This window comes from Plecotus auritus (assembly GCF_963455305.1).
Source record: "Plecotus auritus genome assembly, chromosome: 7".
Classification (NCBI taxonomy): Eukaryota; Metazoa; Chordata; class Mammalia; order Chiroptera; family Vespertilionidae; genus Plecotus; species Plecotus auritus.
This window is the reverse complement of record NC_137774.1, coordinates 151068990-151082663: the sequence shown is the minus strand read 5'-3', so window position 1 is coordinate 151082663 and position 13674 is coordinate 151068990.

The window sequence follows — 13674 nt, the reverse complement described above, 5'->3', positions numbered from 1 at the left end:
TGCCCTGAGCTGTCTGGCAATAAACAATCATCCCTTTCAGGTTTGGAGGAAATGCCTTCCAGCCATTCCAACAGGTGATAACATATGTGACTGAGCTCTTGTTGAGTCCCCAAGTTCCATCAACCTTTTGATGAAACTCTTGCAATTATGACATGCTGGAATTGGCTTCCAGCACTTTGCTTGAGATAAATAATAGAAAAATGTAGCTACTTAAGCACAAATCAGTAATAGCTTAAACAATAACAGTGGTCACAAGATGTTTAGTCTCTGCCTTTGCCTTTAAAGATCACATTACTGATGCACAGTCATCAGATATTTTTGGCAATCATGACTCCTCAACCCAGTAATATCACCTGACCACACTGAGGAAGACTCCAGACAAAATGATGTCAGGAACTGAATTAATCAGCCTAAGGAAAACCACAGAAGATTACTCAAGTACTTATCAGTCAGCATTATCCATGATCCCTAACCCTAATCTTTGATCATTGCCTTTAAAAACCCTTGATTAAAAACCATGGGGGAGGGGGGAAAAAATGGCGGCAGAATAGACGGACGTGTCCTGAGCCTTGTCCTGGAGCAGATAGAGGGAGCAGCTGAAACGAGTGGAATCCAGCCTGAATTGGCAAAGGAGGCGCAGCTGGTGAGACAGTTTGCTGCTGGGAAGGGCAGAGATCCCCCGATAAAGGTAAAGTCAAAGATCTAGGCATTAGAATCGGCTGGACCTCTGAGCCCAGGTAAGGGAGAAACTACACAGCGCCAAGCCGCGTCCCTGAGGACAGGCAAAGCGTCTGACTGAAGAAAAAAAAAAAAAAAGGGTCCACGGGATTGCGGGAGGTAGGGGATTTTAGACCTTGGAGTCTGGATTTGGGATCTGAGCTCTAAGGCAACCCTGAAGAGCTGCCGGACCACGCAGTGCCAGCAAGAAAGGAACTTGCAGAGACGCGTTCCCTCCTTGAGCTGGGGCCTGCGCCTTTCTCCACTGAACCTGGTTCGTAGGACCCTTAGGATACAGACGCTTACCTGTAGTTGAGGTGCAGAGGAGGGAGTGGGGTTGTGGAATCTGGGGAGAGTAGGCAGCGGATGGTCCAGGAGAGGTGGAAGCGAGTCTGGTGCTGAGTCATATCTAGGCCCCCGTCGCCATTTTCTCCTGAGAGATAGCCCCTCCCTCCAGTCTCCAGGCAACCAATATAGCCACACCCAGATCCCACACTGATTAACACCGTGGAACCTGAATACTCCATGAGGCTATAGGATCTGCCCTAAAGAGAAATCTTTAAAAGTTAAGCACCTTAATTACACAGCTACACTGCCAGAGCCCTTCAGAGTGCTTCAGTGTGCCTCGCTGGCAAACTTAAAGGCGGGTGCTCCTGTGAGCCGCCACTGGGAGTAAGCGCCTATCCACCACAGGTGCAGCAGTGAAAGCTGAGTCTGCCCACCCCATAACTACAGAATTCTGGGCATCACAGTCACACCTTTCCAGAGTGCAGGCCCCCTGAGCCACATCACCCCGACAGACAGTTCCTTGGTGCCATTGTGAGTCCCCACTAGGCACGCGTGATTTCAATTAAGGGTGCAAGACAGCAAAAATTGGGATACTCCCCTCCACGGCTGCTGATTTCTAGATACTGCAGTTGTGCCTCTCAAGCTCGAAGGCCTACATCAAGAGAACCCAAATAGCTCAAGTAGGGAGCTGCACTAAATTACCAAGCCCAGGAGAACTAAGAGATTACACCAGTAACACCATCACCAAAAGAACCTGGGTAGCAAAGCAATTGGATCTACAATTAAAACATTACAGGAAAACATGGGGAGACAAAAAAGCAACTCCCAAAGGAAAGAAAAAGAGGAATCACCAGAGAGGGAGTTAAATGAAATTGAGGCTAGTAACTTAACAGACAAAGAATTCAGAGTAATGGTTATAAGGATGTTTAAACGGATGGATGACAAATACACACAACTCAATGACAAATACACACAACTCAATGAGAACTATAAGGAGCTGAATGAGAATGTTACCAACATGAAAAGAAACCAAGAAGAGATGAAAAATGACATAGCTGCAATAAAGAACACATTGGAAGGCTTAAACAGTAGACTAGAAGAGGCTGAGGACCGCATCAGCGAATTAGAAGACAAGGTAGGAAAAAACACACAAACACAGCAGCAACTGGAAAGAAGACTTAAAAAGCAAGAGGAGAGCCTAAGAGAGCTTTGGGACAACACAAAACGAAACAATATTAGAATAATAGGGATACCAGAAGGAGAAGAAGAGAAGCAAGGAATAGAAAACCTGTTTGAAGAAATAATGACAGAAAACTTCCCTGATATTGGCAAGAAAAAAACTATGCAAGTCCAAGAAGTACATAGAGTCCCAAACAGGTTGAACCCCAAAAGACCAACACCAAGACACATCATAATTAAATTGGCGAACACTAACGACAAAGTAAGAATCTTAAAGGCTGCCAGAGAGAGACAGAAAGTTACCTACAAGGGCTCTCCTATTAGAATATCAACTGATTTCTCAACGGAAACACACCAGGCCAGAAGGGAATGGAATGAAATATACAAAGTGATGCAAAGCAAGGGTTTGAATCCAAGAATATTATACCCAGCAAGGCTATCATTCAAAATTGAAGGTGGAATCAGGAGCTTCACAGACAAAAAAGGGCTAAGAGAGTTTATCACTACCAAGCCAGCAATGCAAGAGATGCTAAAGGGACTGCTGTAAAAAGAAGAAAGAGAAAGGCAAAAAGAAACACAAACACTAAGGAAAAATATGACAACAAACATGTACTTGTCAATAATAACATTAAACATAAATGGATTAAATGCACCAATCAAAAGACATAGGGTAGCTGAATGGATAAAAAAACATGACCCATATATTTGCTGTCTACAAGAGACCCACCTCAGAGCAAAGGACTCACACAGACTGAGAGTGAAGGGATGGAAAAACATTTTTCAGGCAAATGGAAATGAGAAAAAAGCTGGGGTTGCGATACTTATCTCTGATAAAATAGACCTCAAAGTAAAGGCCATAACAAGAGATAAGGAAGGCCACTACATAATACTGAAGGGAGCAATTCAACAAGAAGATATAACTCTGGTAAACATATATGCACCCAATACAGGAGCACCCAAATACATAAAAGAACTCCTAGAAGACATCAAGGGAGAGATCGACAACAATACAATCATAGTAGGAGACTTTAATACACCACTGACATCGCTGGATAAATCCTCTAGACAAAAAATCAGCAAAGAAACAGCAATTCTAAATGACGCACTAGATCAAATGGACCTAATTGACATCTTCAGAGCATTTCACCCCAAAGCCACGGAATATACGTTCTTCTCAAGTGCACATGGGACATTTTCAAAAATAGACCACATACTGGGTCACAAGCAAAGTCTCCCCAAATTCAAAAAGATTAAAATCATATCAAGCATTTTCTCAGACCACAATGGCATAATATTAGAAATAAACTATAATAAAAACATTCCAAAAAATTCAAACACTTGGAAGCTGAATAGCATGCTATTAAACAATGATTGGGTGATCAATGAGATCAAAGAAGAAATTAAAAACATCCTGGAGACTAATGACAATAAAAACACAACAATGCAATTGCTATGGGACACAATGAAAGCAGTCCTGAGAGGGAAGTTTATAGCTCTACAGGCCTACCTCAAAAAACAAGAAAAAATGCTAATAAATGATCTAACTCAACAACTCAAAGAATTAGAAAGAGAGCAACAAGAAAAGCCCACAGTGAGCAGAAGGAAGGACATAATAAAGATCAGAGCAGAAATGAATGACATAGAGACCAAAAAAACAATACAAAAGATCAACAAAACCAAGAGCTGGTTCTTTGAAAGGATAAACAAGATTGATGAACCTCTAGCCAGGCTCACCAAGAAGCAAAGAGAGAGGACCCAAATAAACAAAATCAGAAATGAAAGAGGAGAAATAACAACAGACCCCACCGAAATACAAAGGATTGTTAAAAAATACTATGAACAGCTCTATTCCAACAAACTGGACTACCTGGAGGAAATGGACATATTCCTAGAAAAATATAACCTTCCAAAACTCAATCAAGAAGAATCTAAGCATCTCAATAGGCCGATAACTATGGAAGAAATTGAAGCAGTCATCAAAAAGCTTCCAGGAAACAAAAGCCCAGGGCCAGATGGCTTCACAGGGGAGTTTTACCAAACATTCAAGGAAGAACTAAAACCTGTCCTCCTCAGACTATTCCAGAAAATTCAAGAGGAAGGAACACTTCCAAGCTCCTTCTATGAAGCCAGCATCACCCTAATACCAAAACCAGATAAAGATAACACAATGAAAGAGAATTTTAGGCCAATATCCCTCATGAATATAGATGCCAAAATCCTCAACAAAATTCTAGCAAATCGAATCCAGCAGTACATCAGAAAGATCATACACCACGACCAAGTAGGATTTATCCCGGGGATGCAAGGATGGTACAATATTCGCAAATCAATAAACGTGATACATCACATAAACAAATTGAGAGATAAAAACCACATAGTCATATCAATTGATGCAGAAAAAGCATTTGACAAAATCCAACACCCTTTCTTGATAAAAACTCTCAGCAAGGTGGGAATAGAAGGATCATACCTGAACATAATAAAAGCCATATATGACAAACCAACAGCCAACATCATACTCAATGGGCAAAAACTAAAACCATTTCCCCTAAGAACAGGAACAAGACAGGGATGCCCACTCTCACCACTCCTGTTCAATATAGTGCTGGAAGTATTAGCCATTGCGATCAGACAAGAAGAAGAAATAAAAGGCATCCAAATTGGAAAAGAAGAAGTAAAACTGTCCTTATTCGCAGATGACATGATATTGTACATAGAAAACCCTAAAGACTCCATCAAAAAATTACTAGACGTAATAAATGAATTCGGCAATGTAGCAGGATACAAAATTAATGCCAAGAAATCTATGGCATTCCTATACACTAATAGTGAACTTACAGAAAAAGAGACTAAAAAAGCAATTCCATTTACCATCGCACCAAAAAAATTAAGATACCTAGGAATAAACTTAACTAAGGAGGTAAAAGACCTATACGTGGAAAACTACACGACATTGAAAAAAGAGATAGAGGAAGACATAAACAGATGGAAGAACATACCATGTTCATGGATTGGTAGAATCAACATCATTAAAATGTCCATACTACCCAAAGCAATCTATAAATTCAATGCACTTCCCATTAAAATACCAACGACATATTTCACAGACCTAGAACGAACTTTCCAAAAATTTATCTGGAATAAAAAAAGACCCCGAATAGCTGCAGCAATCCTGAGAAAGAAGAACAAAGTAGGTGGGATCTCAATACCGGATATCAAGCTATATTACAAAGCCACTGTTCTTAAAACAGCCTGGTACTGGCACAAGAACAGACATATTGATCAATGGAATAGAATAGAGAACCCAGAAATTGACCCAAATAACTATGCTCAATTAATATTTGACAAAGGAGGCACGAACATACAATGGAGTCAAGACAGTCTCTTCAACAAATGGTGTTGGGAAAATTGGACAGATACATGCAAAAAAATGAAGCTAGATCACCAACTTACACCATACACAAAAATAAACTCAAAATGGATAAAGGACTTAAACATAAGACGGGAAACCATAAAAATACTAGAGGAATCCACAGGCAGAAAAATCTCAGACATATGCCGAAGGAACTTCTTCACTGATACTGCTCCTAGGGCAATGGAAACTAAAGAGAAAATAAACAAATGGGACTACATCAAATTAAAAAGCTTTTGCACAGCAAAGGAAACCATCAATAAAACAACAAGAAAGCCCACTGCATGGGAGAACATATTTGCCAATGATATCAACGATAAGGGTTTAATCTCCAACATTTACAGGGAACTCATGCAGCTTAACAAAAAGAAGATAAACAACCCAATCAAAAAATGGGCATCTGATCTAAATAGACACTTTTCGAAAGAAGACAGAAAGAAGGCCAAGAGACATATGAAAACCTGCTCAAAGTCACTCATCATCAGAGAGATGCAAATCAAAACAACAATGCGGTACCATCTCACACCTGTCAGAATGGCTTTTATCAACAAATCAACAAATGACCAGTGCTGGCGAGGATGTGGAGAAAAAGGAACCCTCGTGCACTGCTGGTGGGAATGCAGACTGGTGCAGCCACTGTGGAGAACAGTATGGAGTTTCCTCAAAAAACTAAAAATGGAACTCCCATTTGACCCAGTGATCCCACTTCTAGGAATATATCCCAAGAAACTAGAATCACGAATCAGAAAGGATATATGCACCCCTATGTTCATAGCAGCACAATTCACCATAGCTAAGATTTGGAAACAGCCTAAATGCCCATCAGCAGATGAGTGGATTAAAAAACTGTGGTATATCTACACAATGGAATACTACGCGGCGGTAAAAAAGAAGGAGTTCCTAGCATTTGCAACAACATGGATGGATATGGAGAGTATTATGTTAAGTGAAATAAGCCAGGCAGAGAAAGATAAATATCACATGATCTCACTCATTTGTGGAATATAATGAATGGCATAGTCTGATGAACAAGAACAGATCCAGAGACTGAGAAACGTCGAACAGCACGTCATACCTCAGGGTAGGTAGGGGAGGGTGGGGATAAGGGGGAGAGATCAACCAAGGGACTTGTGTGCAAGCATATGAGCCCAATCAATGGACACAGACAACAAGGGGGTGGGGCATAAGTGGGGGGTGGGGGGTTATGGGAGAATAATTTGTGTTTTTGCCTCCCTGACAAAGTTTATATAAAGTTACAAAAAGAAATTGTCAGCCAGTTTGAAATTGAATTGCCATGGCCTAGAGCAAAGAATATCCTTACATGATATGATTCTACAATGTCATTATAATTTTAGATATTTTACAACAGCATACTGTACAATTATCCCAAACAAACTTACAAACTAATTCTTGGAATGTTTGGCAGCAATTTAAAAAAAAAAAAAAAAAGAGGACATGAAAGGATTTAATCCCTTTCAGAAGGAATTAAGGCACTGGGAAGGCACTTGAGCATTCTATATTGGCCCCTCTTGCTTTTTGGGCCAAGAGGGACCCTCTTCTCACAATCCAGTTGCCCTCAGCTGTTGCCTGAGCTTTCTGTTCATGCTGAGCTTGAAGCCTCGTGGTGGCTGGTACCATGGATCTGTCTCTCGCCCAATTGTGTGAGCTGGGCCCTCCCTGGAGAAGAAACCTGAGTTCCCCGAGATATGTGATCAGTTCTGGGGCCCCGCCAGCAGGCCAGGGGATCCCTAGGCAGGTGCTGGGCGTGGAGGCCACGGAGGCATAGGCTACCAAGGAGACAGAACTGAACCTCACATCACCCTGCTTGGCCCCGGAGGATGACTGGTTAGCCAGAGACGGGTAAGATTCCTCAGGGAAGGAACAACCTAAGACAGGCACAGTCGCAGTGGGGCCATCAGGAGAGAACTTGGGGATCATCAGAGGTGGGGCACAGACCCCCACCCTCCCAACCTTGCAGGGGCCTGAACCCTCGCCCCATCTGAGGGAGGTCTCCTGCTCCCATGGCTGCTTTGCTTCCCACGCCCAGCTCAGATCGGGACACAGGTGACAGACAGTGTGACTTGGCCCAGCTCAGATTGGGACCCAGGTAACAGACAGAGACTTGGCTGACAGCAGCTGCCCTATATCTAAATCCAGCCTAGCACCAAGAATGCTCAGGGCCTACTCAAGAATGCAAATAATCCTTTCCACTAATATTTACAGGGTAAACTAAGATTGTTGGTAGAGTATTAAATTTGACAGTAAAATAATAATCAAGTTTTCAGATTAATTTAAATAGGCTAATTCAAATAAGTGAATATTCAAGAAAATTTAATTGTACTGGACAAAAAGCTGTTCCTAAAGTGTTAACTAAAATTTCTATTGGTAGTTCATCTCATGGTAAAATTCCTGAACATGCAATGAAACTAAAGCAGTCATATTTTTGTGCAAAAAGTTAAAATTTAAAGTTATCAAGACTGCATTATAAAATTTACAAAAGCCTCCATTAATCAAAAAAGGGGGGATAGTAGGGTAATATCATGTAAGGAAAAATATCCTATAAGTAAATTACATCTAGAAAATTTTTACTTTACAAAATTAATTTCTATTTGTAATGCTAACAGCAAAACACACATGGTGTCTAAATAAGACAAAGGAAAATCGTCTGGGCAAAAATAAAAAGGATCCCAAATCAATTATATAGAAAAGATTCCTTTATTAACTTTTGGTCGAGAATATGTTTGTATATTTTCAGAAAACAACTCCAAGACCATGTGGATTCCTGCAACAGAGAGGAATTGACAGGTCTGCTCCAACCATGAAGACAAGAGGAGAAACAGTCCAGAGATGGGAGACGCTGATGACGCCTTGCCACGCTAGCAGTCAGAAGCTGTGCGACGCAGCACTTGCCTTGGACCAAACCAGAGAGGATTGGACCTGTATTGCCACCATGTGCCCACCATCCAGATATCATTGCTGACATGTACACATAAGGAACTGTTTGACATTGAAACGGGGAATCAGAACTGTTGGACATTGAAATTGGGACTCAAACATTTATTTGTTATTTTATGTCTATTTCTAGTCTGCAGAGGCAAGATTTTTTAAAGGGAAGAAAGGGGGGAAAAATAGATACAGAAGCAAAGAAGCATTGAACAGACTGTCAAACTACAGTGGAAAGGCAGAGGAGGTTTTGGGGGGAGGGGGGCTGTAAGAGATCAACCGAAGGACTTGTACGCATGCATATAAGCATAACCAATGGATAAAAGACACTGGGGGGGGGGGGGCAGGTAAAGGCATGTACTGGGGGGAAGGGGAGGGTGGGGGGAGGTCAATGGGGGAAAAAAAGAGACATATGTACTACTATTTTTAATACTTCAAACAATTAAAAAAATGTAAAAAAAAAAAAAAAAAAAGAAAAAAAAAGGGGAGCCTCAAAAAAAAAAAAAAAAAAAAAAAACATGGGGGAGTTTGGCTTCCTATTCTCCTGTCTTGGCACTCTGACAATTTACTGCTTTAATTTTTTCACTGCAGAACTCGGTGTTCAGTGTTTGGCTCTGTTGTGCCAAGTCAGATGGACTTGTCCTCATGGTTCGGTAACAGGAACTGATGCATCAATCTATCTCCGTATTGAATGAAAACTTCCTAATTGAACCCACTTCTGTCACCAGACAAGCTCTACTCCATAAAAAGTATTTAAGATTCAAGAGAGTGGTGAGTAGTAAGTATAGTTGACCCTTGAATAGCATGAGTTTGGAGTGCATGAATCCATTTATATGTGGATTCTTTTCAATAAATACTTTATCTTTTCTCTCACCATTTTCTTAATAACATGTTCTTCTCTCTAGTTTACTTACTATAAGAATACAGTACATAATATAAACAACTTAAAATATGTGTTAATCGACTATTTACATTATTGTTAAGGCCCACAGTAGGTTATCAATAGTTAAGTTTTTAGGGAATCAAAAGTAATATGTGGATTTTCAATTGTGCAGGAGTCAGCACCTCTAACCCCTAATTTATTCAAGGGAAAACTGTGTATAAATGCAACCTTTGACCGCAACATATAGAGCTGGATCCTCTATTGTTTTATCCAGTAGCCTGGCCACTTTCTGGGGCACCTGGCATCCAGGACAGGAAGCACCTACTGCGCACAATGTGCCAATGGACCCAGGTGCTCACTTCTCCTGGCAGCAAGGATATTTATTGGATTAATCCCTCCTATATGAGAGGGCATATGGGAATCTTCACATATACTCCCCAAACTGGGTTTGCAGCCATATTCCTGGGGAAGAGGATTTCATCAATTCTGTGGTGGTGACCTACTCATGGAGGGAGAGCTTGAACGTTTTAAAATAATTGAATTATAGACTAGAGTAGATAAGAATCCAGCACACATAACAAATGTAGAATGGTTCTGTGAGCCTTTCATTGGTGGTACACATACATAATGTGTGTGTGCACATGTGAGGATTGCTGGGTTGTGCTCTATCTAGATATTTCTTGCAGTGAGAGCCCCTATGGAAGCCACTGTGTCTGATGAGGGAGAGAGAGAATGTCTGGACAGTGCTCGGTGAAGTTAGACCAGATGAGTTCTTAGACTCAGTGGCTTATCCCTGTATACCTTATTTCCCCAACTTGAAGATGCACAATGATATTCTACTTAACGTTTTGGAAATCAGGACACTTCTTACAATTGATTTGTACATTTAATGTAGTTCTTTTCTGTTTGCACTCTGGAAAGCTCTTCCTAAGTCAATAAAATGTTTCAGAATCATTGCCCTCTGAAAATTAACAAAATCGTCTGTGTTGTCATGAGCATCGAGCATTAGGAGACAAAGTAAGTGATATAAACTCTACTTATCAAACAGGGAGAGATGAAGTGGCCACTAAGGGGATGGAGATACAAGCTGCAGTGACCTCTGAGGAGTCACAGGTCACCATCAGTCCTTCTCCATAGATAAGAAAATCCAGGGAGCCATGAAAGCACTGCCCCAGAGGTCAAGATCCTGCAAACCCAGCTCTCTTCCTACCTCTGGGTCTTAAACAGGTGACTCACAGTTCATTTCAATTCCATTTCAGCATCTTCCTTTCTAAAGAATACTAGAGCTCACTCAAGTGACCAGGATTAACAATAAAAGATTAGCCCATTCTATTGCTTAATGCCCTATGCAACTTTAAATGCCTACTTGGTGATAAATTGCAATAAGAGTAGGATTTAGGAGAAGAGCACAGGGAAAGGAATATGAAATGCTGATTTGATCATTGCTGGAGGTATATGGTAAAGGACCCCAAAATTTGGTAGAAGAAGGAAGAAAGAGGCAAGAAGGGGCAGGAAGTGGGGGGGGTGGAAGGCAGATTTGAATGTCTTAAATTAAGCTCCTCCAGTCAGCATGACTGCTGTCTACTCAGAACAGCTGGATCACTTTTCAGGATATTCCATCCATGGTCAATTTTGCTATCAAGGTAGAAAGGAATTGAACCTCCGGCCCTGGTTTCGGGCAGGTGGTGAGCAGTCTTGGGGACCTTGCCCCGCATACCCCTCACATTCAGAAAGGAGCACGGGCATTCTCTCCAGGACCAGAGTGGCCTGTCTGTGTTCTGTTCCCCACACAGTCATTAATATCACCCAGTCATCTGCCCACTTCTCGGCAACTACTTCCTAGAATCATGGAGCACTCACACTATTCATGCATGAACTATTCACTCAAATAAATGGGTGGGGCCTTGAAACAAAAAAAAAGAACTGGCTTTTAAGTCATAGACACAAATGCAGGGAGAAATATAAGACATCCTTAGCAAGAATTCAAGTCCATTCCCAAGCCCTACACACATGCAGTGGTATGGGCTGAGGTTAGGCACTGTATTATGTCCCTTATAAACCAGATTGTCCCTACATTGCTTATATAAATATGTTGATTGCCTCCTTGCTGTTTTTTATGTGTTTATATTTCAAGGTGATTCTGTTTATCCCATTTTAGAGACAGAGGTGCACATTTTTGGAAGCGCCAGGGAGCTAAGTGATATGTTGCATATTTAAGGAGTTGTTGGGGAAAAGCCATGCATTTAAGAAGTACACTGTCTATTCTGAGATATATGGCTCAGGTTCAGGTAAATAGCTCACTGGAATGAACAACTGAGCCAAGCACCCAGGTTTCATCCCCCATGCTGTCTTTATGGCTGCCTCCTTTAATGGCTCAGCCACCTATCAGGGCAGCTTCGTTAACCTGTCAGCTCACACCCCCACTCTCAAAGTGATGTATGGGGAAGTCCTCCCTATGCTAAATAAGATCCCTTTTGCTATTATTAATAATATCACAGTGATTCAGTACACGAAGCCATTAGAATAGTAATAAAAAGAAAGACTGTCATTATTCCAACCACAGAGCAGAAAATGAGAGAATCTTCCGTAATTATGAACATTTGTGGCTGCCTGGCTCCAGCTAAGAGGAAAAATGCAGAACAGAGCCTGCTCAGCCGGCTGCAAGGGAAGGCCACTGGAGCTGAATCCTGGGCTTTTACCCATGCCACTTTGTACTGAAAAGTAGGTGCAGGCTTGGTTTTCCCCTAATTATTCTGCCTTGACTTCTCCTGATTGTTTGGGAAGGAAGACATTTAATATCTAAATTATTGCATTATCACCTATTAAGCCACCCATTCTATGACTGCCTCCATAGAGTACCACAAACCCCGGTCTTCTTAAATATTTCTTTACAATTACACTTTGCTAAGTAGCAGCTATTGTCAGATTTAGCAAATGAAGTTAAAAACTTATATTCTGAAAAATACAAAATACTATTGAAAACAAAGACCTCAATAAATGAAAAAATATTTCATGTTCATAGATAAGAATTAATATTTTAAAAATATATTTTAGTTGATTTCAGAGAGGAAGAGGGAGGGAGAGAGAGATAAAAACATCAATGATGACAGAGAATCATTGATTGGCTGCCTCCTGCAACGCCCCCCACAGGGGATCAAGCCCACAACCCAGGAATGTGCCCTGACTGTGAGTTGAACTGTTCATAGGTCTATGCTCAATCAGAGCCATGATGGGCAGACCAGACTTAATATTGTTAAGATAGCAATACTTCCCAAATTGATCCAAAGATTCAATATAATCCCTATTAAAATCTCAGCTGGCTTTTTTTCCCCAGAAATTTATAAGCTAATACTAAAATTCATATGGAAATTCAAGAGAATAACAATATCCAAACATACTTGAAAAAGAACTCTTCCTAATTTCAAAACTTACCACAAGATACACTAATAAAAATAGTGTGGTACTGGGCATAATGTCAGACATGTATATCAGTGAAATATAATTGAGTCCAGAAACAAATTCTAATCCTTTTAGTCAAACTGATTGCTTTTAAGAAGGACACTGAAACAATTCAATGGGGGAGGGAGAGTAAAAATAGTTTCCAACAATTGGCTTTGAGACAACTTGATATATCCACATGCAACAAAATGAATTTGGATCCCTACTTCACACATATATAAAAATTATCTCAAAATTAATCAAAACCCTTAATATAAGAGCTAAAACTATAAAACCCTTAGAAGAAACATGACTTTGGATTATGCAGTAGTTTTTAGATATTACATCAAAAGCGGAAGCAACAGAAAGAACAATAACAGGTATATAAATTGGACTTCATAAAAATGTAGAACTTTTGTGCTTCAAAATATGCTATCAATAAAGTAAAAAAAAAAAAAAAAAAAACACACCCCACAGAATGGAAGAAAATTTTGCAAATAATTTTCTGATAAGGGATTTGTATCTATAATATATAAGAACCAGAAACACAACTCAAAAAAAGTACATAACCCAATGGAATAAGTGAGAAAAAATATTCAAATAGAAATTTTTTAAAGAAGATATACAAATGATCAATAAGCACACAAAAAATGCTTCACATCATTAGCCATCAGAAAAATGCAAAAAAACCACACTGAGGTATCACTTTACACCCATGAGAATGGCTGTAATTAAAAAGACATAATTTGTGTGCATGAGGACAGGGAAAAATTGGAACCCTCCTATACTGCTGGTGGGAAATTACAGTGATACA